The 25,320-nt window shown below is 35.0% G+C and overlaps 19 non-coding genes across 19 annotated transcripts; all 19 read left to right on the top strand.

Annotated features, from left to right (window-relative positions):
• The first annotated feature begins 21,319 nt into the window (after positions 1 to 21,319).
• Positions 21,320 to 21,392, top strand: TRNAM-CAU (transfer RNA methionine (anticodon CAU)). The gene has a single exon. It is a non-coding gene; the product is annotated as a tRNA-Met (tRNA).
• A 23-nt stretch (positions 21,393 to 21,415) lies between these two features.
• Positions 21,416 to 21,488, top strand: TRNAM-CAU (transfer RNA methionine (anticodon CAU)). The gene has a single exon. It is a non-coding gene; the product is annotated as a tRNA-Met (tRNA).
• Positions 21,489 to 21,607: 119 nt separating this feature from the next.
• Positions 21,608 to 21,680, top strand: TRNAM-CAU (transfer RNA methionine (anticodon CAU)). The gene has a single exon. It is a non-coding gene; the product is annotated as a tRNA-Met (tRNA).
• Positions 21,681 to 21,799: 119 nt separating this feature from the next.
• On the top strand, positions 21,800 to 21,872 carry TRNAM-CAU (transfer RNA methionine (anticodon CAU)). The gene has a single exon. It is a non-coding gene; the product is annotated as a tRNA-Met (tRNA).
• A 119-nt stretch (positions 21,873 to 21,991) lies between these two features.
• Positions 21,992 to 22,064, top strand: TRNAM-CAU (transfer RNA methionine (anticodon CAU)). The gene has a single exon. It is a non-coding gene; the product is annotated as a tRNA-Met (tRNA).
• A 23-nt stretch (positions 22,065 to 22,087) lies between these two features.
• On the top strand, positions 22,088 to 22,160 carry TRNAM-CAU (transfer RNA methionine (anticodon CAU)). Its single transcript has one exon. It is a non-coding gene; the product is annotated as a tRNA-Met (tRNA).
• Positions 22,161 to 22,279: 119 nt separating this feature from the next.
• Positions 22,280 to 22,352, top strand: TRNAM-CAU (transfer RNA methionine (anticodon CAU)). The gene has a single exon. It is a non-coding gene; the product is annotated as a tRNA-Met (tRNA).
• A 23-nt stretch (positions 22,353 to 22,375) lies between these two features.
• TRNAM-CAU (transfer RNA methionine (anticodon CAU)) lies at positions 22,376 to 22,448 on the top strand. Its single transcript has one exon. It is a non-coding gene; the product is annotated as a tRNA-Met (tRNA).
• A 119-nt stretch (positions 22,449 to 22,567) lies between these two features.
• Positions 22,568 to 22,640, top strand: TRNAM-CAU (transfer RNA methionine (anticodon CAU)). The gene has a single exon. It is a non-coding gene; the product is annotated as a tRNA-Met (tRNA).
• Positions 22,641 to 22,663: 23 nt separating this feature from the next.
• Positions 22,664 to 22,736, top strand: TRNAM-CAU (transfer RNA methionine (anticodon CAU)). The gene has a single exon. It is a non-coding gene; the product is annotated as a tRNA-Met (tRNA).
• A 23-nt stretch (positions 22,737 to 22,759) lies between these two features.
• TRNAM-CAU (transfer RNA methionine (anticodon CAU)) lies at positions 22,760 to 22,832 on the top strand. The gene has a single exon. It is a non-coding gene; the product is annotated as a tRNA-Met (tRNA).
• A 23-nt stretch (positions 22,833 to 22,855) lies between these two features.
• Positions 22,856 to 22,928, top strand: TRNAM-CAU (transfer RNA methionine (anticodon CAU)). The gene has a single exon. It is a non-coding gene; the product is annotated as a tRNA-Met (tRNA).
• A 23-nt stretch (positions 22,929 to 22,951) lies between these two features.
• Positions 22,952 to 23,024, top strand: TRNAM-CAU (transfer RNA methionine (anticodon CAU)). Its single transcript has one exon. It is a non-coding gene; the product is annotated as a tRNA-Met (tRNA).
• Positions 23,025 to 23,047: 23 nt separating this feature from the next.
• On the top strand, positions 23,048 to 23,120 carry TRNAM-CAU (transfer RNA methionine (anticodon CAU)). Its single transcript has one exon. It is a non-coding gene; the product is annotated as a tRNA-Met (tRNA).
• Positions 23,121 to 23,143: 23 nt separating this feature from the next.
• TRNAM-CAU (transfer RNA methionine (anticodon CAU)) lies at positions 23,144 to 23,216 on the top strand. Its single transcript has one exon. It is a non-coding gene; the product is annotated as a tRNA-Met (tRNA).
• A 23-nt stretch (positions 23,217 to 23,239) lies between these two features.
• Positions 23,240 to 23,312, top strand: TRNAM-CAU (transfer RNA methionine (anticodon CAU)). Its single transcript has one exon. It is a non-coding gene; the product is annotated as a tRNA-Met (tRNA).
• A 503-nt stretch (positions 23,313 to 23,815) lies between these two features.
• TRNAM-CAU (transfer RNA methionine (anticodon CAU)) lies at positions 23,816 to 23,888 on the top strand. Its single transcript has one exon. It is a non-coding gene; the product is annotated as a tRNA-Met (tRNA).
• A 23-nt stretch (positions 23,889 to 23,911) lies between these two features.
• TRNAM-CAU (transfer RNA methionine (anticodon CAU)) lies at positions 23,912 to 23,984 on the top strand. The gene has a single exon. It is a non-coding gene; the product is annotated as a tRNA-Met (tRNA).
• A 23-nt stretch (positions 23,985 to 24,007) lies between these two features.
• Positions 24,008 to 24,080, top strand: TRNAM-CAU (transfer RNA methionine (anticodon CAU)). Its single transcript has one exon. It is a non-coding gene; the product is annotated as a tRNA-Met (tRNA).
• Positions 24,081 to 25,320: the final 1,240 nt, after the last annotated feature.

The following is a 25,320-nucleotide window of genomic DNA, read 5'->3' as shown; positions in this document are numbered from 1 at the left end:
AGTATTAGGAAACTTTTAAAAGAGTTGTATAAATTCGGGAAGGCTTTCTCAAGTTATGGCCTGGCTTACGGAAAAAAAGGATTAATTTTATTTATATACGTGTTGTTTTTCGCGTGTTATTTTTTGAAAGTGTTGTCAGTTGGTGCTAACGTATGGACTGTTGTAAGATAAATATAAGTTAAGTATGTTTACAAATTACTAAGGACATAAGCTATTAAGGCAACATTATTTTAGCGTAGAATTTGTGCAGTTCGTGTGAGAGATAAGACACAGAAGAAAACGCGGGAATGCCTATCAGAGGTTAAACAAATTATTTATTAATAAATATTTTTACTCAGATCTTTTGTTTTTTGTAGACAAATTAATTATATTTATATTACAACTTGCTAATATTTTAATATTTACAATTATTCTTTTATTAAACACACTACAATGGTTCCAAGAGTGTACTTGTCTGTGAAGATCACGCGACAAATTTTGACGATTTTTTTAACACAAATTTTCAATATAGTCTAATAGTAATATATTTCCAAGTTTTATAGTAATTTAAAAATTATTTATTCATTTATTCTATTAACATTTCTTTGTACACCGAAGACAATAAATAAAGAAAAAAAAATCAATTCATATGGTACAGGAGGCGGTCTTGTCGCTCGGGGTGATCTCTACCAGACAACATTTGGATGGAGATGAGATACATGAAGGAGAGGGCAGTTTATGGAGTATGTACTTACAAATATATCCAGACATATATTTGTACAAGAATACTTACACATACATATATATACTTTTATTATTTTACATTTCTATAGCGTTTTCTTGGTTCCTAAGTAATTTAATATTTATTTAATGATAGCGCAAAGGAATTATAAGAGAGTATATTGTGAAAGACTAGATTCTACAAAATAGAATGGCATACTAAAGCAAAACTTCAGTTTTAGGTCACATAGATCAAAGTCTTATAGTACTGAGCTACTAAAATTTTTTAAGTATCTCTTTTTAGACAAAAATAAATGTAGTGATTCTTATCCTGAAAGGATGCATCAAAATTGAAATGAGAAGTAGAAAATGGAAAGCGGGGATGGAAATGAAAATTGGGATATAAGAGTAAAAAATCAGTAACGTAAAAAGAAAAATTATAACCTAACAATAGGAGTAGTTAATAAATATTATAATAAATAAGAAGTCCAAAATAGAAAATTAAAATCGGAAGTGGTAATAGGTAATGGAAAATGAGTAATTGAAAATGTGTGTAGTGGTAAATAGTAATGAGAAGTGGTAAACAGTAAATCAGTTGTGGCAGACCTGTGCAGAAGACTGCCTTTGATCGTATGTCGCAGGCTTTACAAATAATTCACATTTTGTGCGTTAATTATATGGGATTTCCATTACTCAGGAACTAGTTTCAAGTGAATGGGGCAGCGACGTCCGGCTAGCGTGGAGATTATGGTATATTCCTTCATAGATATATGTTACAGAGGTCTATGCTTTGCAGTAGGTATCTAAGGACTGAAACGACGTATGTACACGATAGTGATAAACATGCATTAAGTTTATATTTACACTTAGTGTTGTGCAAATAGACAAGATTGTCATAAATATACATCGACTATGTTTTGCCAAAATTTTTATGTGAAATATAAATAATACTTTTCAAATTTTAATATGAAATACTAAATTATGTTTTCCATAACTATTTTTTGAATAAAGGCAATATGAATTTCACACGTTTATTTCACTAGCTGCTTCTATATTTAAACAGGCTTTAGAAATGAGTATTGCAACCAAAACCACATCATAAAAACTTGGCTATGCTTTTAAGACAAGATGACTTTTTAATGCAAGATGACTTTTTATCACCGAGTTAATAATGAGAATCTTCCTTTTCCTATCAAAGTACAATGGATCTTAATGAAAAGCCTTTTTAAGTTTCCCTAGCTTTAAGTCTGCCACTTATCCAATAGGCGATGTTACATATATAACTTAAGAACAAAAAACGAGATATATCATGTATTGGCATTTTGTATAACCAACAACAAGAAAGTGACGAGTTTTCTTTTTAAATTGCAGGTTTTTTTATTGATTTTTTATGTTTTTTCCTATTTATAATTATGCTATCGTCGTTTAAGACGTCGTTTAGATGCCGACTTCAAGGCATGGATCTTTTAAAAATTGGAGGGATAAACCGTAATTGCCATGCTTAGCATGCGAGATGACAATCGCACTGTGGTATTATGATACGCAGAGAAATCAGCTGTCCAGTGGCAACCCTATGTTATTAATGAATAAAATGTGTATTATATGTAAAACTGTATCCAGGGTTCGAACCCGGGACCTACGATCCAAGTCTCAGTTCTCCAACACACTGGTTATTTCAATTTACTTTTTTTCTTTACCATTCCACATTTCCCTTTATCACTACCCACTTCCCATATACAATTATTAATTTATTTTATATATATCATATATCTCACATCATTTTACTAGTTTCGTTGTTATGTTAACTAATACAAAAAAACTTCGATGCTATCTTTCAGAATAGAGATCGCTACATTTGTTTATAACTTAATAAGAGTTATTGTGTTACTGTAAAGCTTTGATTAATGATATCTAAAACAAAAGTTTTGCTTTTCTATGCTATTCTATCACATAGTTTAAAGCCTTAGTATGAGATACAAAGTCTGTAGTTATATTAATCTTGTTTACATTAAAGCACCGGTTGGATGAAAACAAATCGTTGAGACACGCCAAGGTGGCTTGCCAAAGCCGGCTTTGTTGGTGAGACATGAATACTCTAGCTTCATGAATATGGTATATCCTTAGCACAGTTTCTGGATTTAGGTATTCATGAACCGCTTTAAGCATTAGTGCTCTATCTCCATTCACCGAAGCGTAAACACTATCACTAAATTAATTCTAATATATAAAATAGTTAATTGTATATAACGTGATTGTTTATAGATATAAAAGCCGTTAATGTGTGAACATATAACTTATTTACTATCACCCTAATAATAGAAAACGTAACACAGTAAAAATGCGTTTTAAAAATAAAATTAGAACATATTAAAATTAAATATTGTTTACTATATATCAATGACGACTTTGTACTGCCTGTCGCATTCCAATTTAAGAAAATAAATTAACGTCATTTTTCACATTGATTGCTTTATACAGGTTGATTGATTTAAATGAGCTATGAATTCACCTGTTTAAAGATTTTAAATCTACCACTAATCATCCTGTATGTTTATTTGCAAATTAGAAAAATGATAAGATAAACATATTTTATACATAAGTAGAAAATATAGCCAGAGAATGGTTATTCTAATGAATATTTTAGTAATGTTTCGTAAAATTTGTTAAAGTTTTGGCTTCATTTAATTACGAGTAGGTAAAATATTAAAATGAATTTTTCTTGCAGCTGTTAATAGTAGTTGCTTCTTCTTCTCATTCGTGAGCACTTGTCTGAGTGTTAGTGTTCATACTTCTGTTGGTTCTGGTGCCCCTGCGGCTTTCGCTATGCGTCGCCATGTATCTGGATGTTAGGCGAAAACCTTAGACCAGTGTTTCCTAAAGTAGCGCCCACATCCCACAAGGAGGCAATTAGATTGTTAAGTGAACAATTTGAAAGCGAATTTCACCCTTTTGCTTTAATTTATAAATATATATGTCACATAGAAAAGCGTAAGTATTTTAGAAAGCCTAAGACATGGAAGATTGAAAACAGTACTTTAGAAAGTTTTTGATCAAGCAGGTTATTATCTCACTTGCCTTATGTTTTTATACAGGAATACTTTCCATTATAAGCCAACATTTTAATTCCAGATACTAAGCACATCTAAACAGTCAGGCCATAAGTATTGTTACAAAGAAAAACAACATTTTTTGTTATACATAGCATTTATTATTGCAATGTGTTAGGTTAATATATTAATATAATATTAAAAATATACGAAGTATCTTAAAGGGGTCTCCATTGGCTGCAGTAAAGTCCTTTAAACGTTGAGGCCCGGTATCGATAGCAGCACGCACTCTTTGTATGAGAAAATTCTTCACAGCCAATCCTATGGTATTTTTATTGGAATCAGGCGTTACCTTGCGGAAGTCCATCCTAAGTAAGAAAAGGACCAATATTTAGCCACTTCCGCACGTGCAGTGTATCACCCCTCCACGGGGCATCTTCAGGAGTTATGTTACACCGATTAGTGCTCTGTGTTTGGCACGTGTTGAGTGATTTGACGGTGGCAGTTGTGTAATTCGCATTGTTTGCCGCATGCGCATTTATCAGCAGGCTGGCGGGCGGTGCACTTTATTGCACGACTACCACTGCATGTGCGGATGTGGCTAAATATTGGTCCTTTTAATCCTATGGAATGTTTTAGAGGCTTTAAACTATCATGGGATTTAAAGCAAGCTTTACTCTATAACTGGGCTTACATCATTATCAGGGGTATCAGGACTAGATGAAGGCCAGTCTTCAGCTCTGATGAAGTATGGAACGTTGGTTTTTAACCACGATTGGGTGGATCGAACTTTATGACCCGGCGTCGTGTCTTTTTTTTTAATTAATTCTAATTTGTATCGCTAATGTTATTTTTTACAATGTTTATTTTTCGCTTTAATTAAACGCAGGCAGTTGGGACAGGGTTGCAGCTATTTGATACAGATCTTACTTCTCCCAGCTCTGAGGCACGAGCGTTTTATATTTTTTTTACAATTTTCTCTTATGGGTATATACAGCTATAATTTATACATATTAACAATACAATTTGGAATACTCAATTATATATTAGTTGATACATTATTTTATTTCAAGTCGCTGCCCAAGCGCTACAGACCGTTAAATGCCTTCAGATTTAAGACAATGTGCCGGACCAACTCATCAAAAGATTCTGCTGTAGATTTTTTCTTGAGAAGGTCTGGTAAGTTGAACGGAGGTATATTAAGGTTTTCGCAAAGGTCACGTGGAAGTCGTGTCTTGCTTAGGACCATTCTTGGTTATTGAACACGCTGTGCTTACCAAGAATTGTATCGTGATATACTTGTACATAAGTTTTGATACCCGAGTGCCGATTTTTCACGAAAATTTGACTCAGTCACTCTTTCGTTGTTAACATACCCCTAAACCATTACTTAAGTCGCATAATGCTCACGTTATGCTAGACTAAGTGTAGAATTATACAGGCGCCCCATAAATCTAAATCGCAAAAGGCAGCTACTGGCTAATCCAGTAGAATTAATAGAAAAAAAATGTTTCCTAAGTGTTTAGAAATACTTGCAATTTAAAAAATTCTATGAATTTTGTCACGCTTCGTAATAGGTTTTTATATAACTATAAATATAAATCAACGTGTATTTTAAACTTTCAGGTTAACATGAAAAACGAGGTAAACGACAGATAAAAATATGTATTACAATATCCTGATTTAAAAAATACTGTGTACTATTTCTTAAACTACATACTGCAAGTTATAACTGCATCCAACTTTATCTGACGGTGTTAAAAAAACAATATATTTCGTTATTACTCTTTCATCGTCAGCGTCTGGCTCTGTTGACGTTGATTTATGGGACAAGCTGTCTAAAAAAATTCCATTCTGCCATCTATACCAGACTTTCGAAACCAGTGAAATTTATGTGCTTTACCGTGTATATCTTCTAAAGCCAGCGTAGACGTGTTGGGTACGAATTTTTCTGCTTCAAATTTTCGAATAGAATCGAAATATAGATGACACTATATGTGTAATATATATATATGTCCCTTAGATAGTTTTATACTTTTAAGAGAACGTATTTATTGAATTATAAGGGTTTTGTTCATATATTACTGTGATCAAAAAGTAGGTGAATTTCTTATTTAAAACTAAATAATTTTTTTTTCTAGCTTGGTTGGACTGTTGAAAGGTTTAATTATCTCCGAGTTGCAATTGTTTTTCTCAAATATCTCAACTTTGTGAAACGTGTCAAAATTAGTTCAATTTTTAAAAAAAAAATGCGTCAAAAACTCGACTGATATAGTTACGCAGTCATCGTGTTTATCGCGATCTCTGGCTATTTTGAAAACTCAAAACGCTGATGCCGACCCGTCATTTTGACACAATTGAATAGATAATTGATTTAAAGGTCTTAAAGGCTATACGGGAAAGTTGATACAACCCCCTATATTCGAAATATAGAAATAATTTCTAAGAAAAAAAAATTATAAATAGTAGAGAGACAATATGTGAAAGGAATGTAGATAAACGAAAAAAGTATGTAAGATAATGTGAAGAACGAAGGAACCTGCTGTAGCCACGATCTCGTCAGCCCATCTGGCATTAGGTCTGCCTCTTGCCCTGGTACCTCGTTGCCTCTTCCATTTTAAACTCTTTGTGTTTACCTGTTATCAGCGAACTTCGCCACCTGATCTGCCCCATATTAATATTACGTATTAATCTCCCAATTCTTAAAGCTATATTTTAGTTATGGCGTATTCTCTAAGGTGAGTTAACTAAGAAATTATATAAGAAACCTTTGATCAACTTCCTGAATTTAAAGAGGGAATGAAATTACATTTAAATTATTCATTACTCTTTGGATTTATGGAACAAATTTCTTGACGTCCTTACGCCGTTAAGTTAGAGAGAAATTTCATTACACAAAGAGGATGATATTAAAGAAGCGGATATTAAAAATGTATTAATATTTTACGGCTTTCTTGTCGTCGTTTGTTGCAGGAACAGCTTCTTGCGATATTAATGCATCGGCCTAATAATACTCAGTATATTGAGTGGGTGAAACTTGAACGCCTTTAAAAAAATCTGTATTCGTTTCATATTTGGAATTTCGCGCTAAGCTCAATTGGTTACCCATAAGGCTTCACCGGAATGATCACATCCTTTATCTATACAATATTCTTTTCAATCCACTCACTCCTTATATTAAATGAAGATTTCAATTTCTTCATTATACACATGAGGCGTCTTTGAGATCATCATGGAATCTGAAATTAAAATTGCCGGCGCGTTCTTCTTAGTTTATGACCAAATCTATTATCCGTTATTATAAATTGTTCGATTGTATAATGATTTACTGCTGAATATAAGACATATAATTATTATTTAAATATTAATTTTTTTTCTTCTAATTCTTCATTTTTTCTGAGGCAAGTGCGATCCAAATCAGTTTGATGTTTTTATTTATTATTGTATTACATTTATAATATCATACCTTCTTTTATATAAATATTTATGTTATATATATATATGTATGTATGTTTAAGTATGTTTGTATATATTTTGTACACGTCAATTACCCACTATTTGTACTTCTACCTTTTCCCATACTATGGTTGTTTATAAGAGATTGCCTCGTATAATAAGAACGAGCTTTGTAGTTTTCTGTATAATATTCTGAAACTATTTAAATGTATCCTAACGTGTTTATTAAATAAAATTAAATATATGTATAAATGAGTGCGATATTGTGTTTACATCACCATTACCGTACATACATATCATAAGGACTTCCATTACTTCCACCTAAAATAGATGAGGAATAAAAGATATTACTTCATTTTAAGAACCATATGTCACTTTTTTTTAATTTATCCTATTATTATAGATCAAAGTTATATAGTTATATACGTAGCAGTGTGCAATCCGTTGACTTGAGATTAAAACCATGATCTTTTACTCATACCCTCTAGGATTAAAACATTTTAAGAACCACGCGTCACTTTATTTTATTTTATTTAGATTATTAATAAATATCACTTTGATCTATAGATCGCAATTTGTGTTGCGAGTGATGAATTGATGCACAGAAACGTGGTCTCTCACTGTGAGCTTTATTAGCAAGCTATAGCCGCTCAACGGACCTCTGGGAAAAGCTATGTCCAGAATTTCGGTACAAGACCGAATCAAACATGAATTTAAGTCACATAGCTATTTGCGAGTTAAATGGGAAACGGATTAGCAACGTAGCATGCAGAACAAGTAGTCCCTAAAGCCTTAAGGTAAGGTGAGATCATCACCAGCAAACAAGTGAAAAGAAAACCTTCGCCAACGAGATGGATAGACGATTTTGTTAAAGTCATCGAAAGACGTTCAAATTAAGCCGCTACTAACCGGTCGTATTAAATATATGTTAGATAAATATAATGGCTTGTATGAAATTTGAGTTATAAGTAAAGCTTAGTTGAAGCCTAGTTGAGCTGTAACATTTCTTATCATACCTTGCTCTGTCCTACTTTTCTTTTCTTACTTCTCCTTTGCCATACTCTCTTCTTGATTGAGATTTTTATAAATAAAACAATGGAAATTTCATTATATAATTCAAACATATTTTCACGACACTATTTCGTCGCTACCAATATATTGTTAGGAATCTATAACGAATTTATACGTCGACAAATTTCAATTTATATTAGAGCTTTTATCAAAACATTCCTTAATAATTAATATAACATTAATTAAAACTGTTACGTAGGTGTGTGTAGTAACTATATCGTCATAAATAACAATGTCGTATTAATTATGTTTATACATAATTGAAATTTAATTAAGTTTGACAAAATTTTATATTATAATTAATAAATCATTTTAGGTTATGCGGACAATATTTTAAGATACATACTGTTACGTACTGTGGATTCTGACTCGAAATGAAACACCACTGGTTCACAAGGAGTCTTTTATTTACAAATCAGATGGTAACCCTACTTCAACACAAAGTATACTTTCGCTTAGTCCAAACTACGCTTCCAAATCGCTTAAGAAATTATTGTCCAAATAACTTACCAAATAGTCACTTTTATGTCACTGATCGTAGATCTCAATCTTATAACTCGAAAAACAACACTGAACTGTCAACATGGGGAGTACATCCATTTATACTACGGATAAGGTTCTAGTAAGTGCGAGATAGTACTCAGTTAGAATTTCCGAGAACCGTAGGCAAAAATTATATATAACTTCAATGTCACGCGTGTTCACGGTACTTCTTGATCCTAGGGTTCCATGGTTTATTTTTAGAGGGTTCTGTAACTCGTGCTTTGTAACAATACTGTTAATGTTTTGAGTACTTTTTTGGTGTATTCAACAAAATATTTGAAATTTATTTATTTCACTTTCTTACTTTAAGTATATTGTATTGTACTCTACTGTTTCAAATCGTATTTTATTCTGTTCTCTTTTCTAAAATTCACAACACCTATTATAGTATAAAAAGCCGATTATGAATGCATGTATTAGGGGACTGGAAAGTAATGTCGTTGCTGTCGACATATTTAAAAATAAAACCAGTTGATTTTCGCCTCTTCGGCATTGAAATTTTTATACTGGATGACAAAAGGTTATAAAAACTTAAATTTATAAAAACTTGTTAAAAATGTATTCGTGTGAATTTAACCTAAAAAAACGACATTACTTTCTGATGCCTCTAATAATTCATCTTATCGTAATAATTACGTAATTCCATTCTATAATCTAATGCCAATGTCATTCATTCAGTACATTTTCAACTAATTAACACGCATTCTATTTTTAAAATATCTTAAGCAATTGTCGTTTTTATTAAAGAAATCGAGTACATTTATCGATAAAATTAGTTATATGTTTGTGAGCATCCGAACTATTTAGCAATACACTCTCTAGTAACATCTGTTATCATTTCAAAAAAATTAAAAGATTTTTGAAGCAATGACATAGTTCGGGGTGAATTTGAGATTGGGTATTGCATTTGACGTTCATCGGAATGACTCCGCGAATTATAAAAACAAAGACAAGTTCTTAGCACTAATACATCGAAGTCGTTCGCATGAAGATGGACTATATTAGTGTAGGTGTATATTATATTTTTTGTTCCTTATGGTCCCCGCTATTGGGGACCTCTCGTTCCCCTATCTCGTGTGGGACAGGGACTTTTTATTTCTAATAATTTATTCATATTTTTTATTATTATCATTCTCCTCTTTCATGTATCATATTATCTGTCGTGCTGTTTCTTTCGTTCTACAATTTTCCCAGTCTTTCTCTTTCATTCCATTAGCCATACATTCATCCTCAACCACTACATTCCTTACTACTTTATTTTGCAACAATACATTTATTGTTTATACATTTAACATACGTTTTCCTTACAATAATCATATTAAATTATACTGTTTATTGCACTATTTTTGGTACTACTTTATTTATTTTATTTCTATATTTTAGTGTTTGCTTTATTTTTTTATTTATGTTCAAGTCTTTTTGAATCTATTACTGTGTTTTATTTTTACCTATGGCATTTATTTATTTTGCATATTCATGCATTACCTTCTTGCAGTAGCTGAGGAAGCATTCTGCTCCCCTTCGTCTTGCATGATGGCCGAGATACTCCTTTCCTCTATCTTTTTGCCCATTCGGCATTCGAAATCTGCGCGCAGTCTTCCGAACGCCGGACAGTGGGCTACAAGGTGGACCACGGTCTGGCCCACGCCCGGTTCACAGAAGCACGAGGGGTCCTCCTTGAGCTTGACCCTGTGAAGATACTCAGAGAACCCCCTTGTGACCCGTGAAGAGCTGGGCCAAGAAGGTATCCATCTCGAAACTGCGGTGTATATTGTATTAGTGAAATGTAGTAACTACTCCGCTATTAGACGGGGCATGAAGAAGGGGGCAAAGCGGACACTGCTGCCGGCGACTTATATGCGTAGCAAAAAATGCGGGGGGAATCCGGAATTTATTTGAATTCCTTTTTAAAAGCTGTGAGATGCGTCAATTACTGTGCGATACACCAGAAAGCAGTGATGAACTGAAGGTTGCGTGGAGTTTCGCGGCCATAATAGCTACCTCATCGAGGTATTTTTTGAAGGGATATTGAGCGAAGGCTTTTAAGCTTCTTGGCGGGTCTGGATTAAGGATATTTTAGAAAGTAAAAAAAAATCTCATCTAAGTTTAAAGCGAGCTTTTCTCAAGTAAGGGTACGTTATGAGTCAATAGAGACACGTGTTTTAAGTTGAAGGCGCCATTTTAGGAGAGATCAATTTAATTCCTTTCCTATTAAATTGAGCATTCTTGGATTCTTCTCATTACGTACACCAATGAATTAGATAATAATAAATAAATAAATTAATTATAACGTAATTAGCTGGCCTAGCCAAAAAGACTGAATACCCTTTAACCACAGAATCAGTGATAATAAGTTGAAGACGCCATTTCAGGAGAGTTCAATTTTTTTTCGTTTTATAACAAATTGAGTTCATCTTGCATTCTGTATACATAATAAATTAGATGATATACATATAAATAAATATATTCAATTATTATCTAATTAACTGTCCTAACCTAAGAGGCTAAAGATCTTTTAACCACAGCAACAGTCATGACAAGGGAGCAATCGATATCAGAATATTCTGTGAGAAATCTATTCTAACAAGTAGGATATAGACGTCAGATACGCAATATAAATTGTCAGGCGTCGCTCTTATGAAGCGCTAAGAAAGATTGATGACGTCGCTACCAACTCTACATCTTATCGAACGGTATGCCGTTTAAAATATGGTAATTTCAACCCACTTCAAATATTTTTTATAACACTGTAACTAGATTTTTTTATTATTCTCCTTAATCCAATGAATTTTTCCAATCAAATTCCAATCTGGCAAAATGAATCCTCCAATCCGGTAAAATTCCTACCAGTTCTTGATATAGGCAACTGTAAAAATGTTAAATCATGGATAAAATACATATACATGCAACAAAATAAATTTATCTTAAGATATCTTAAGCTTCCGTTTCTTAGTTTTAAATCTAAAATTATAAGTATTTTATTAAATAAATCTTATCATAGCGTTCAAAAGTTTCTGGTTAATCGATATATGCGGGACTTGGTTCGTTGACACATTTGCATGGTTAATATTATAATGAATATATGAAAAAATAATTGTTAAATTTCATTTAAAAGCGCAGTTATTAAGTTTCTGGTGGGCTCTTCTTAACCGAGCTAGTGGTAGCTTACTACTTACAGTGTTAAAATAATCGACGATATCAAAAGCGCATGTACATACATGCAAAATGAATATAGATATTTTGAATTTGTAATTATGATAAATTTAAGAAGTTAAATAAGCAAAAACTTTTAATAAATTCACAGTGAATAGTGATATTTATTACATCTCATTATATACCTATTCACCAGTGTTAAAGATTTTACACTCATAACCAATCATCCTGTATATATTGAATTTATATAGTATGAATTTCATGAGATTTCCTCAGAGATAATCCGAAAGTATATATCATCGTAATGAAACCTTATGTCAAACATAAAGTCATAAATATAACCCGTGACGTGAAATATACACAATTATTTGTCGCTTCGACTTGATAAGTTGTACCCTTATAACCTCTTTAGAGAGGCCTCCCTTGAGGGACGTACCGGGCCATTATTTCACATTGTCAACGATAACATATTAAATTGTTAGCAACGGAGATTATTGAAGTTTACGAACATTAATATTCAAGAGATAAATTCTGTTAGATCTTTCTGGAAAGATAGAACACGAAGTCAAGCGAGTAGTTGAATTATGTCAAGTTAAAAGTTTCTTAATATTACCTAACCTCTCCTCATTTATAATAATAATTTGTTGATAAGAACTGGATATTAATTTAGCATTTGAAATAAGTTTGTGGTGGTAAAATGAAATAATCGGATGCTATTGAGAAAATTTATTGTTCACACAACCACTAAATAAAGTTAGGCGCGTCGGAGGGTAGGCGCGTCGGAGCGAGAGTTTATTAGAGCGTGCTTGCGTGTGCGCTGATGTGCGGCCGAACTCAGAGTGTGGAGAGACGCGCGCACCGAGCGACCTGGGATCCGGGCTACTGGTTTACGTCAATGCGTTAGGGCGCACATGTTGCCGCCGCGGACAGGACAGTCCGACGTAGTGGGACTGTCCGCCATAAGAAAATTTCACATGTATTTTAGTATTGTTTTTTTTTGCTAGGAGATCGAAAAAGAAATAAGGAGATCTACAGAAGAATCAAGGTATCCAACTAGCTGTAAGAATTGCTCGTATGAAGCGACAACAGGCGGGAAACGTTGCTCTTGCAACCAATGGTCTCTGTTACTCGAGTGGCGACCACGAGAAGGTGGACAAGGCGTTGGTTGGCCCTCTACTAGTTTGATTACTGACATAATCACGATCACTGGAAGTCGCCAGCGAAAGATCTGTGATCCTGGTGATATTTCTGGAAAGCCTATGCTTTGTAATAGGCGTCAATCAGCTGAAAGGAAGATGTAATTGGTATGCAAGCAAATATATTTATCGAAGAATTTAATAGAATAGAAAAGGTGGTCAATATTGATTTTGAATAACAAAATCTTGCGCAGATTATTCATGTAACCATGAGACGAAATATTTCTTTATGTATAGAAACAAACTCACGGTATACGAAAACATAAATAAGGAAAGATTCATAAATCAATTCTTTTCTACATGTTAGTCGCCAGGAAACCTAAACACACATATTGTTTTTGAAAGAAAAAACGAATTGAATTGTAGATATTTTGCAATAAAAAACAAAATGAAAAAGGAGGCAGGGGAACAAAACGACGGCAAAGTTTCAAGGGTCGTTAGCATGGTTTTTTTTAAATGACCCTCGTATTTTAGGACCTCTCGTTTCCCTTGGCTTATACGGGACGTTAAAAATTCAGTTAAAATGAGTTTTTCACTATTTATTCTACATTCTCTTTCGTCCTTCACATTTTATATCTCTTCACTTGCAGATATTCTTGCATCTCTTTCCTTCATCTACATTCCTAGATTACAGTTTTTTTACATTAATTATCACAGATATTTTTAAATCAAAGAATCATTGTTAATTTTATTTATTTACATTTATTTTGTTATTTTAACATTTGTCACTATGTTACTATATATTTATAAACAACTTTAACTCTTTAGACTTTTTTCCTCTCCAGGATGTTCGGGCTTGGTACATCGTCGCCGCTCGCTATATCTGGTTGTAGCGTTCAGACAATGCGCACTCCAAATACACGATTTACTATCATTCAACTTGAATTACTATCATGACTATTGTAAAGTGATTCTTAATATAAACCAGTATATCTTTGTTTCTCTTATTTACCTGTTTGCGCTTCGGTGCAATTATAATTAATTCATGTCTAAAGCCTAACATAGACTTTCCCATATTGATTTATAAAAGAACTCTGGCTAGCTTTTAGCGTTTTACAAGGCAGTTAACGTTAGTAATTAAACGGTTTTATTTAGTTCGACCCGTACGGAATTTGTTTACTTATTTGGTTGAAAATTAGAAATTGAAATTTAAACACCTTCCTGTTGTCAGATTGATCTGAAATTTGGTAAATACATTTCATTTAGATGACAATACAATATAATAAAATCGATAACATTATAAATCTAAGATGGCCGCCGATACAAAATGGCGAATTACATATTTTTCCTTAACCCCCTCAATATGGGTATCAAATGAAAAGGGCTACACTAGTGAAACCCGATGATTATGTCAAAATTTGAAATTCAAGATGGACGCCGTTCCAATATGGCGGACTAGGTAAATATTTTTCCACAACCACCACAATATGGGTATCAAAAAACCGTTTAACTTAAAAGTTTTTTAAATGTATTTATTACTCTATTTACAATAAATATCAAATTGTGCAAACTGTCTCGATTTTGATGTCACCATTTCGACAGGTAGTTCTCAACCTGTGTATCTAGTAATAAAATTAAAAATTTATCGACCACAAACAAATTCAATGCATATATATACACTTTTCGTTGTACATTGTTATCGCAGAGCTTTGTATTGTTTGCTTTGCCGTGCGTAAGCTGTTCAGTAAACAAGTTATTCATAACTTGCTTAAGTAATGTATGTTTTACAAAACTAACTTAGCCGGTTCATTGTAAACTGTTTGTAATGTTTAATATAGAGAATAAACAAATTATAATGGAAGTTATTTGCTTAATTTAATTTTGGTTTTGTATTTTACGTATACATATACATTATACATTACTATTATGTATTTTTCTGTGACTTCTTTTAGTCCTATAATATGGATCATGAGCAATCTTTGCAGTAGCTCATGTATAAAAAGCTTCTTTATCATATTTTTTAGTAAAAATTATAAAATTAATAAATAAATTATAAATTAAGGTCAGTAAAAGAAATATAGAAATATATAACAAATAACAGAAAGTATGTAATTAATAAAAAAGGAAAGAAGACATTCAAAAATTTGAATTTCCAATAAATGCTTTTAAAGAATAATTATTCTTAAATCAAAACTGTGAAAGAAAATTTAAAAAAGGATCTAAAATATTACGTATAAAATATGTAACAATGTAAAAAATATGGCGAAGATCGAAAAACAATGCGCAGGAGGTACGTAAATAAAAGCAATAGGAATAAAAGAAAATGCAAAGGAAGAAAGGAAGTAAATAAAAAAAACTACCGAAAACTTAGTGAAATCAAAGGCCCTACCCCAAAAAATTTTAGGAAAACGAAAGGTCCACAAAAAAAGCACAGGACATCCTGTGGTTGAAATGAAGTTGATGAAATGTTATACCGACTAGCTATGGTTTTATTTTAATTTACCTAAATTAGCTAATTAGGCTGAACAATTTAGTTTAACTTTAGGAATCTCTTTGAACACCCTTGTGAAAGTCCATGTCCCTATTTTTTGGACATAGTTTTGTTCTTAATAAGAATGAGTGTGAGACACAAATCAACATACAAGTCCTAATTATATATATATACATGACGCATGTTTAAGATAATTTTGTCCACTAACATTATAGGTTTATGTACTATATTTTCTAAAAACCTTAAACACCAACCAGTGAATCATATGGCTAAAATGATGATAGTCTTGGGTACCCGGACTGATAAGTCAATAATAATTTAATGGAATCAGGCGTTACCTTGCGGAAGTCCATCCTAAGTAAGAAAAGGACCAATATTTAGGAGTCAATATTTACACCTCAGGAGTTCTCCTGAAGATGCCCCGTGGAGGGGTGAAACACGTGTTGAGTAATTTTGTGGTGGCGGTTGTGTGATTCGCATTGTTTGCCGCATACGCATTTATCAGCGGGCTGGCGGGCGGTGCATTTCACTGCACGACTACCACTGCATGTGCGGAAATGGCTAAATATTTATCTTTTTCTTACTTAGCCATTAATAATTTAGAAATAAAACAAAGATTAGTATTAAATAATTTAATTGTCCGCTAGTCAATCGAGCAAAGCATACGTTTACGAAGTAAGAGATCGGCACCAATAAGTATTCAGATGATTAGTCGTAGAGCCCTCTACGGCGTAGCAGTGATAAATATTTATTTTAACACTTAATGGATAACGAATATTTTTTTATCACTGCTGTTTTAGTAGCATTTATACGTATTTTTCTGTCAAATAAATATTATAAGCGAAACGTGTTTTTTATATTTATAATATATTAGTTACATACATATCTGCTTAAATTTATGACCACTATTCAACCGCAGCGGTATCGCTGCGCCACATTTCAAAATCGCGCAAATATTTCACGACAAATATGAAAATGTCAAATGTTTCATTGGTTGTTTGTAGCTGTCTGGTGCAATGTTACAACAGGGAGTTGTATACGATACGTTTGTTTTAAGTTTTATATTTCGTAGACACGTATAGGGCGATTGGTTATTGGTATAAAAGCCTTAACATGGTGAAATTATAACCCATTTGTTATCAAATAATATATGTTATGCTTATGCCTATCCATAAATCAATGAATTTGGAAATAATACAAAACGTAATGATAATATAATAATAAAAAGCTTTTTAAAAATTGTCATTTCTGAATATTGAAATTAATCATTATTAACTAACTATCCTTGCAGACTTTATACCTACAGAAGAAAGTATTCCGAAGAAAAATAAATTAATGTAACTTATTTTAGAGTGATCACTTTATAAAAGGTAATTGGGTATTGGTGTAAAAGCTTTAATAAAATAAGCACTTAATGCAATTATATACTTACTTAGCTAGTACTTCTGTATGTAGGTGTATATTGTTCACTCACAAATTGAAGTATTAATCCTGTAGTTTGAAAATAGAACGTTCACAAGATTACATGGATCAATCATGCGGGTGCTGGGTGCGTTGCGTTATAGAGAGTGATCTCGGGGCTGACGACCCGCGTAGTTTTTGATTTAAATTTTTTTATTCAAATAGGCATTTACATGTAATTTTGAATTATCAAAAATGGTTTAAAAAGGTTTCCTAGTACCTTTATCGATAAAATTCCTTTACCTACCTGACCAAACATGTATCAACCCTGACAATGATGTTTTTGTAGCTTGTTCCAGAGATGAGCTAATATTTGATCATTACAGATCTCAAACCTTCTGAAGATAGTTGGTAATAGTAATGTAAATTAAGTGCAATATAGGTAGTAAGAAAATAAACAAAAATTTAGTATAAATTAATTTTTATATAAATGATAAAATTACTGAAGGTAGAATTGTAGAACTCTGGAGGAAAGTAGATGATATATCGATAGATAATATGGAAAGGAGTAAGATATTGTGAAAGACGAAAGACGAGTATGGAAATAAAAACAAAAAAAAATTATGTAAATAAGGACCCTGTCTACCTATGATATAGGTTGAACGAGACGCCTTAAAACCAGGGGTTGGGCCATGAAACTATGAATTAAAACAAAAACCTATTGAAAGTTATAGAGAGATTTCAGTATCATACCTCTCTTTTCTACCTCCAATGCATTGAAATTCTTAATGAATTTATTCTTGTTTATTTCACAAATGGTTCTAACAAGTAAACACAGCAACATAATCATTTTAGTCGACAGAAGTCCAATGCTAAACATGGACGCTTACATAGATTTCCAATAAGACCGTTCGAAAAATTTTTGATCCAGCGTTTTCCACCTTTTCAAGGTCATATATTCACCTAGTGGAGTGATTTCATATGCTTCGCTTGCTGGTTTGTGGTCTTTCCTCCAGTACCTCAAAGCCCCAGGGGCCATCTGTTCTGCTCGCCCTGTGACTTGCCCATAGTAACTTCAATTTGCTAGGTTCTATTGGTTACTTTCGTTCATCTACTATTAATGTTTTCGCTGTTATACCCTTTGTAATGTAATTTTACATGATTTTATTATTGTTTATGACGTACAGGTTTAACAAATTTTAACGTAATCTAGTAACATTAAAAACGACGCCAGGAAACCTAGAATGTAGTGGTTGAGGTGATGGATGTATGGCTAATGGAATGAAAGAGAAAGACTGGGAAAATTGTAGAATGAAAGAAACAGTACGACAGATAAGATGATACATGAAAGAGAAGAATGATAATAATAAAAAATATGATTAAATTACTAGAAATTAAAAGTCCTTGTCCCTCACGAGATAGTGGAACGAGAAAAAAAAAAAACGACGCCAATGTTGCCTTGAAAACCATTCCATAAACGAGCTAACATTTGCTGTATATGAGTTAGAAATAAATGTGAATAAAAACAAATTAAATCGAATCTCCGTGTTTAAGTTGCTCCGTAAATTTTATTACACTTCAAAACATGACGACGTCGTTACTGACTTTTATTGGTTTAATTTTAATAGAAAAGAGAGCAAGCCGAGAACAACTTAAGTTAGAGCAACGCTGTACTTATTCCGAGGCGTACTTAAGTTGACTAGAGCGCCTTTAATAGATTCTTCAGCGCTCCGTTTCAAACGTTTAAAAAAATTCGATGAATTTTATTTATCGCAAATAGAGAAAAGTGTGTTTGGATTTTTATCCTTGGTGTAAACTTTTTAAAATGGTATTTTCTTTAAAGCTTGGACAATATTCTATATATATTCTATATATATTCTATATATATTCTACATATATTCTATATATAGAATATATAAAATATATATAGAATATTGTCCAAGCTTTAAAGTTAAATAAAATTTAATAAGTTTAATTATTAATATATATATATATATATATATTAATAATACTTAGCCTACAATGGTACTCTGTGTTGTAAGATTACAAAGTGTTTTTTGTCGATTTAATAATTATATATCAAGTAATATATAACATCTTCTAGTGACGAGCACGAACCTGTAAACCCCGCGTGGGTAGGTTGCCCACTAGATGGGCTGACTACCTTATTAGGCTCACGAGGAGTAGCTGTAAGCGGGCAGCAAAGGATCGGTCATCGTGGCGATCTTTTAAGGAGCCATATGCTTTGCAGTGAGCGTCCTTACGAGCGTTTTCTTACTTAGGATGGACTTCCGCGAAGTAACGCCTGATTCCATTTAATACGCTTTAAACAATTACTCTGGAGCAACGCTGCAGATATTGAGTTAATATTTGTTATTAAAAAAAATACCAGTGTGAGCTATTTTCTCCATGCAAGCTCGGGAATCTTTTCAATTTTTTAATAAAGTCGATATTCTTAAGGCTGTGTCAATATATATCTATAATAATGTTTCGTTTGTCTTTAAAAACATCAAAAATGTTTATAAAAAAGTTTAAATTTATCATGAAAACAATGTATAAAGATGATTACTCCTAGTTTGTGTCTTCATAAATTAAATAAATTATTTATGGCACAAAATATACGTAAGCATAATAAAAATCGAAAATTTCGGACCCGCCACTAGAGAAACTTAAAATCAATATTTAAAAGATATGACTGAAAAACTTATAATATTCTATCCAAGAACACTATACGGATGTTAATGTGTGAATTAAATGTTGTTGATTTTTACTCAGGAAGCTAATTATTGTCAAGCACACTTTATAAAACTATTTTTGTAAAGAGCAACTGTTGAGTTTCTCAGCAGATCTGCCTTCCGTGCCGGTGGTAGTTTCTTGTAGGAGTGACAATAATAGCTTTTTTGTTAATTGACTATTCAAGTGCCTGTAATAGCTTATTTGAATAAAGAAAATTTTGCCACGGCGCCACGGAGAGTATTATGCTCATGATAACTTTATGAGATCAAATCATGATTAAGGATTCCTGTAGATAAACGAAAGCAACTTTTATCCAGCGGATTCGTATATTAAGGTTGCAGTGCATTATATAGCATGCAGATAAGCTAATGCCTTAAGAATAAGGAATGTAGTTAACTGAATTGCAAACACAGCGCAGGATATCCCATCCACAAGTGGCTACATAGTGGGCTATGGTCCACTTAGTGGGATCCTACCCACACGGCGTCTCGGTGGACGCCTAGAACTGGTGTTCATGGTTGACGGATGTTTCCCCACCCACTGCCACTTCGGACAAACACTACATTCTTCGAATTACATCTGTAAATTTTATTCCTTTTCGAAATTCTTTATCTGTAAATCGATTTCGCAGCGAGTTTCCGAGCACAAACCTCTCCACTGCTCTCTGGGTGACCTAGAATCTTTACTATTTACTATTTACTTTATTGGAGATAGACAGTAACAAAAGGCAGTGAGAAAGTACAAACTTAGGAGCTCAGAAATACAAAATTAGTTACAGTTGTTACCTTATAACTATCTCACTGAGAACATATAATGATTTATAGTTAAACAATGAAAAAACAAATAAAAATAAAAACATTACTAAACAGGGATCCAAGACTATGGTTTATATATTTATATTATGGTTTAAATTGCATTGTATGTACTCAATAATTTCGAACGAAATTGTTTTTTAAAAGATGCGAGAGAGCACGAGAATATATCAATATCACTAACATATGAATTGTGGAGGTCACGCATTCTGTATAAGGGTACACGTTTACCGATATTTGTCCTAGCTGTTGATAATAAAAGAGAGATTTAGAACGCTGCCGGAATTCGAAATTTTATCTTCTTGAATCTTCTTTTATCTTCTTATAAAGCCTATCGTAAGCGGCCACGTCTCATATCTATAGAACGATTGTTTGTAAAAAAACTGTCACGTATTAAGTGTACACGTGAAAATAGAATTTGCTATTAAATGAAACCCGCTTATAAACGCAAACACTACGCGATTTGCGCCACTCCAGTAGCATCGTACGGTTGCATAATGTTATTGCTTATGCAATTATATTACTTAACTTAATACAGCCGCAGTTAAAGTGCTCATAATTAATAATTCATTATGGAAGTATATGCAGTATGCATTAAATTTTCAAGTTGCAAGAAGGAGTCTGTTTTATAAAGAAATTTTGCTATTGTCTGTTTACAAAATAAAGTGAAGTGAACAAGCCTCGGTGGCGCAGTAGGCAGCGCGTGAGTCTCATAATCTTAAGGTCGTGAGTTCGATCCTCACCCGGGGCAATGTTTTTGTCGTCAGCGAACAAGCCTCGGTGGCGCAGTAGGCAGCGCGTAAGTCTCATAATCTTAAGGTCGTGAGTTCGATCCTCACCCGGGGCAATGTTTTTGTCGTCAGCGAACAAGCCTCGGTGGCGCAGTAGGCAGCGCGTAAGTCTCATAATCTTAAGGTCGTGAGTTCGATCCTCACCCGGGGCAATGTTTTTGTCGTCAGCGAACAAGCCTCGGTGGCGCAGTAGGCAGCGCGTAAGTCTCATAATCTTAAGGTCGTGAATTCGATCCTCACCCGGGGCAATGTTTTTGTCGTCAGCGAACAAGCCTCGGTGGCGCAGTAGGCAGCGCGTAAGTCTCATAATCTTAAGGTCGTGAGTTCGATCCTCACCCGGGGCAATGTTTTTGTCGTCAGCGAACAAGCCTCGGTGGCGCAGTAGGCAGCGCGTAAGTCTCATAATCTTAAGGTCGTGAATTCGATCCTCACCCGGGGCAATGTTTTTGTCGTCAGCGAACAAGCCTCGGTGGCGCAGTAGGCAGCGCGTAAGTCTCATAATCTTAAGGTCGTGAGTTCGATCCTCACCCGGGGCAATGTTTTTGTCGTCAGCGAACAAGCCTCGGTGGCGCAGTAGGCAGCGCGTAAGTCTCATAATCTTAAGGTCGTGAATTCGATCCTCACCCGGGGCAATGTTTTTGTCGTCAGCGAACAAGCCTCGGTGGCGCAGTAGGCAGCGCGTAAGTCTCATAATCTTAAGGTCGTGAGTTCGATCCTCACCCGGGGCAATGTTTTTGTCGTCAGCGAACAAGCCTCGGTGGCGCAGTAGGCAGCGCGTAAGTCTCATAATCTTAAGGTCGTGAGTTCGATCCTCACCCGGGGCAATGTTTTTGTCGTCAGCGAACAAACCTCGGTGGCGCAGTAGGCAGCGCGTAAGTCTCATAATCTTAAGGTCGTGAATTCGATCCTCACCCGGGGCAATGTTTTTGTCGTCAGCGAACAAGCCTCGGTGGCGCAGTAGGCAGCGCGTAAGTCTCATAATCTTAAGGTCGTGAGTTCGATCCTCACCCGGGGCAATGTTTTTGTCGTCAGCGAACAAGCCTCGGTGGCGCAGTAGGCAGCGCGTAAGTCTCATAATCTTAAGGTCGTGAGTTCGATCCTCACCCGGGGCAATGTTTTTGTCGTCAGCGAACAAGCCTCGGTGGCGCAGTAGACAGCGCGTAAGTCTCATAATCTTAACGTCGTGAGTTCGATCCTCACCCGGGGCAATGTTTTTGTCTTCAGCGAACAAGCCTCGGTGGCGCAGTAGGCAGCGCGTAAGTCTCATAATCTTAAGGTCGTGAGTTCGATCCTCACCCGGGGCAATGTTTTTGTCGTCAGCGAACAAGCCTCGGTGGCGCAGTAGGCAGCGCGTAAGTCTCATAATCTTAAGGTCGTGAGTTCGATCCTCACCCGGGGCAATGTTTTTGTCGTCAGCGAACAAGCCTCGGTGGCGCAGTAGGCAGCGCGTAAGTCTCATAATCTTAAGGTCGTGAGTTCGATCCTCACCCGGGGCAATGTTTTTGTCGTCAGCGAACAAGCCTCGGTGGCGCAGTAGGCAGCGCGTAAGTCTCATAATCTTAAGGTCGTGAGTTCGATCCTCACCCGGGGCAATGTTTTTGTCGTCAGCGAACAAGCCTCGGTGGCGCAGTAGGCAGCGCGTAAGTCTCATAATCTTAAGGTCGTGAGTTCGATCCTCACCCGGGGCAATGTTTTTGTCGTCAGCGAACAAGCCTCGGTGGCGCAGTAGGCAGCGCGTAAGTCTCATAATCTTAAGGTCGTGAGTTCGATCCTCACCCGGGGCAATGTTTTTGTCTTCAGCGAACAAGCCTCGGTGGCGCAGTAGGCAGCGCGTAAGTCTCATAATCTTAAGGTCGTGAGTTCGATCCTCACCCGGGGCAATGTTTTTGTCGTCAGCGAACAAGCCTCGGTGGCGCAGTAGGCAGCGCGTAAGTCTCATAATCTTAAGGTCGTGAGTTCGATCCTCACCCGGGGCAATGTTTTTGTCGTCAGCGAACAAGCCTCGGTGGCGCAGTAGACAGCGCGTAAGTCTCATAATCTTAAGGTCGTGAGTTCGATCCTCACCCGGGGCAATGTTTTTGTCGTCAGCGAACAAGCCTCGGTGGCGCAGTAGATAGCGCGTAAGTCTCATAATCTTAAGGTCGTGAGTTCGATCCTCACCCGGGGCAATGTTTTTGTCGTCAGCGAACACGCCTCGGTGGCGCAGTAGACAGCGCGTAAGTCTCATAATCTTAAGGTCGTGAGTTCGATCCTCACCCGGGGCAATGTTTTTGTCGTCAGCGAACAAGCCTCGGTGGCGCAGTAGGCAGCGCGTAAGTCTCATAATCTTAAGGTCGTAAGTTCGATCCTCACCCGGGGCAATGTTTTTGTCGTCAGCGAACAAGCCTCGGTGGCGCAGTAGACAGCGCGTAAGTCTCATAATCTTAAGGTCGTGAGTTCGATCCTCACCCGGGGCAATGTTTTTGTCGTCAGCGAACAAGCCTCGGTGGCGCAGTAGGCAGCGCGTAAGTCTCATAATCTTAAGGTCGTGAGTTCGATCCTCACCCGGGGCAATGTTTTTGTCGTCAGCGAACAAGCCTCGGTGGCGCAGTAGGCAGCGCGTAAGTCTCATAATCTTAAGGTCGTGAGTTCGATCCTCACCCGGGGCAATGTTTTTGTCTTCAGCGAACAAGCCTCGGTGGCGCAGTAGGCAGCGCGTAAGTCTCATAATCTTAAGGTCGTGAGTTCGATCCTCACCCGGGGCAATGTTTTTGTCGTCAGCGAACACGCTTCGGAACAACACGTTTTAATAAAGTTTGATAAAGATTTATAAATATACACTTTATTAGATATAGCCTAATGAAATCAATATAAGCACGCTACATCACTGCCAATGATTCTTACCGTTTAAATATTTTTAATGTGCTTTCTGAATTTTGGTGTTGTTAGTCTAATAATATTTTGTGGCATTTTATTAAAAAATCTGATTCCGTTTATTACAAATGAATTGGAGATTTATTACAGATTTGGAAACTTAGTTACAGCTTTGCTTTGTGAATACGAACACAAGTTTAAGATAACTTCAACTTTTATTACTTTAAACAATGACGTCTTTAAGGTTATTTTTGCAACTGTTAGGTTAAGATATTTTTTTCGTTTCATTCATTTATCTAAAGTAAATAATGTGATAACTATTAAACAAGTTTTACTTATTTTTTTTCTATTCTTCTGCAATATATACCTAATAAAAAGTTTAGTAAAACGGTGGTAGAATAAATAATATGATTATAACAAACTGAGAACCTTGGATGACAATAGGCTTTCTATATAAATACTTTGTAATGACTTGCGTAGCTGACAGATGTGATAGATGGACCGCCTAAGCTTCAGTAATGAATATAATGTTCTTTCTTTTCAAATAAATTCTACACGGATTACGAATAAGGTGACAGTTTACCTTCTGTTGTGAAACCTAGGCATTCATAGACTTTTTGAACCCTCATTACTATCATTTATGTCTACATCTGAACATGTGCCTCCTTTATAAATTTATAAAAGACAGGGTTGGAGGTGCCTTGCATTCAGCATCTAACGACGATCTTTATAAAGTCATCTGTCCACTTTGTGAGTAGATTTCTTAAGTTTTGCTAGCTGTCTTCTATTCACCTAACTTAAGGTAGCAGCAGCCATATCTTCTGCGTAGCATAGGGTCTGCCTACTGTAATTTCAACGTGACAATTATCTTGGCTATACCGTTACTTTCATTCATCTTCGTATCTCCTCATCACTGTATTAATCTCGGAGAGAAATCCCGTAGCCCTTTCTATGGCTGTCTACTGGTAGACATGAGCTTCCTCCAAAGATTTTCAATAGGAGATGTTAGAAACGGTAACAATTCAGCGTCCTCCGACCCTAAGTTATTTGTCTACTTTGTCGGCAGATTTTTTCCTAAGCTGCACTTGACAGTCTGTTTTCTCTACAAAGAGCCCTAAAACCTGTACAAAT

Source organism: Battus philenor, unplaced genomic scaffold (assembly GCF_028537555.1).
Source record: "Battus philenor isolate CCGP_79_NKW_IND1 unplaced genomic scaffold, ilBatPhil1.0.hap1 SCAF_21, whole genome shotgun sequence".
In the NCBI taxonomy this organism is placed as follows: Eukaryota; Metazoa; Arthropoda; class Insecta; order Lepidoptera; family Papilionidae; genus Battus; species Battus philenor.
This window is presented reverse-complemented; position numbering and strand designations above follow the sequence as displayed.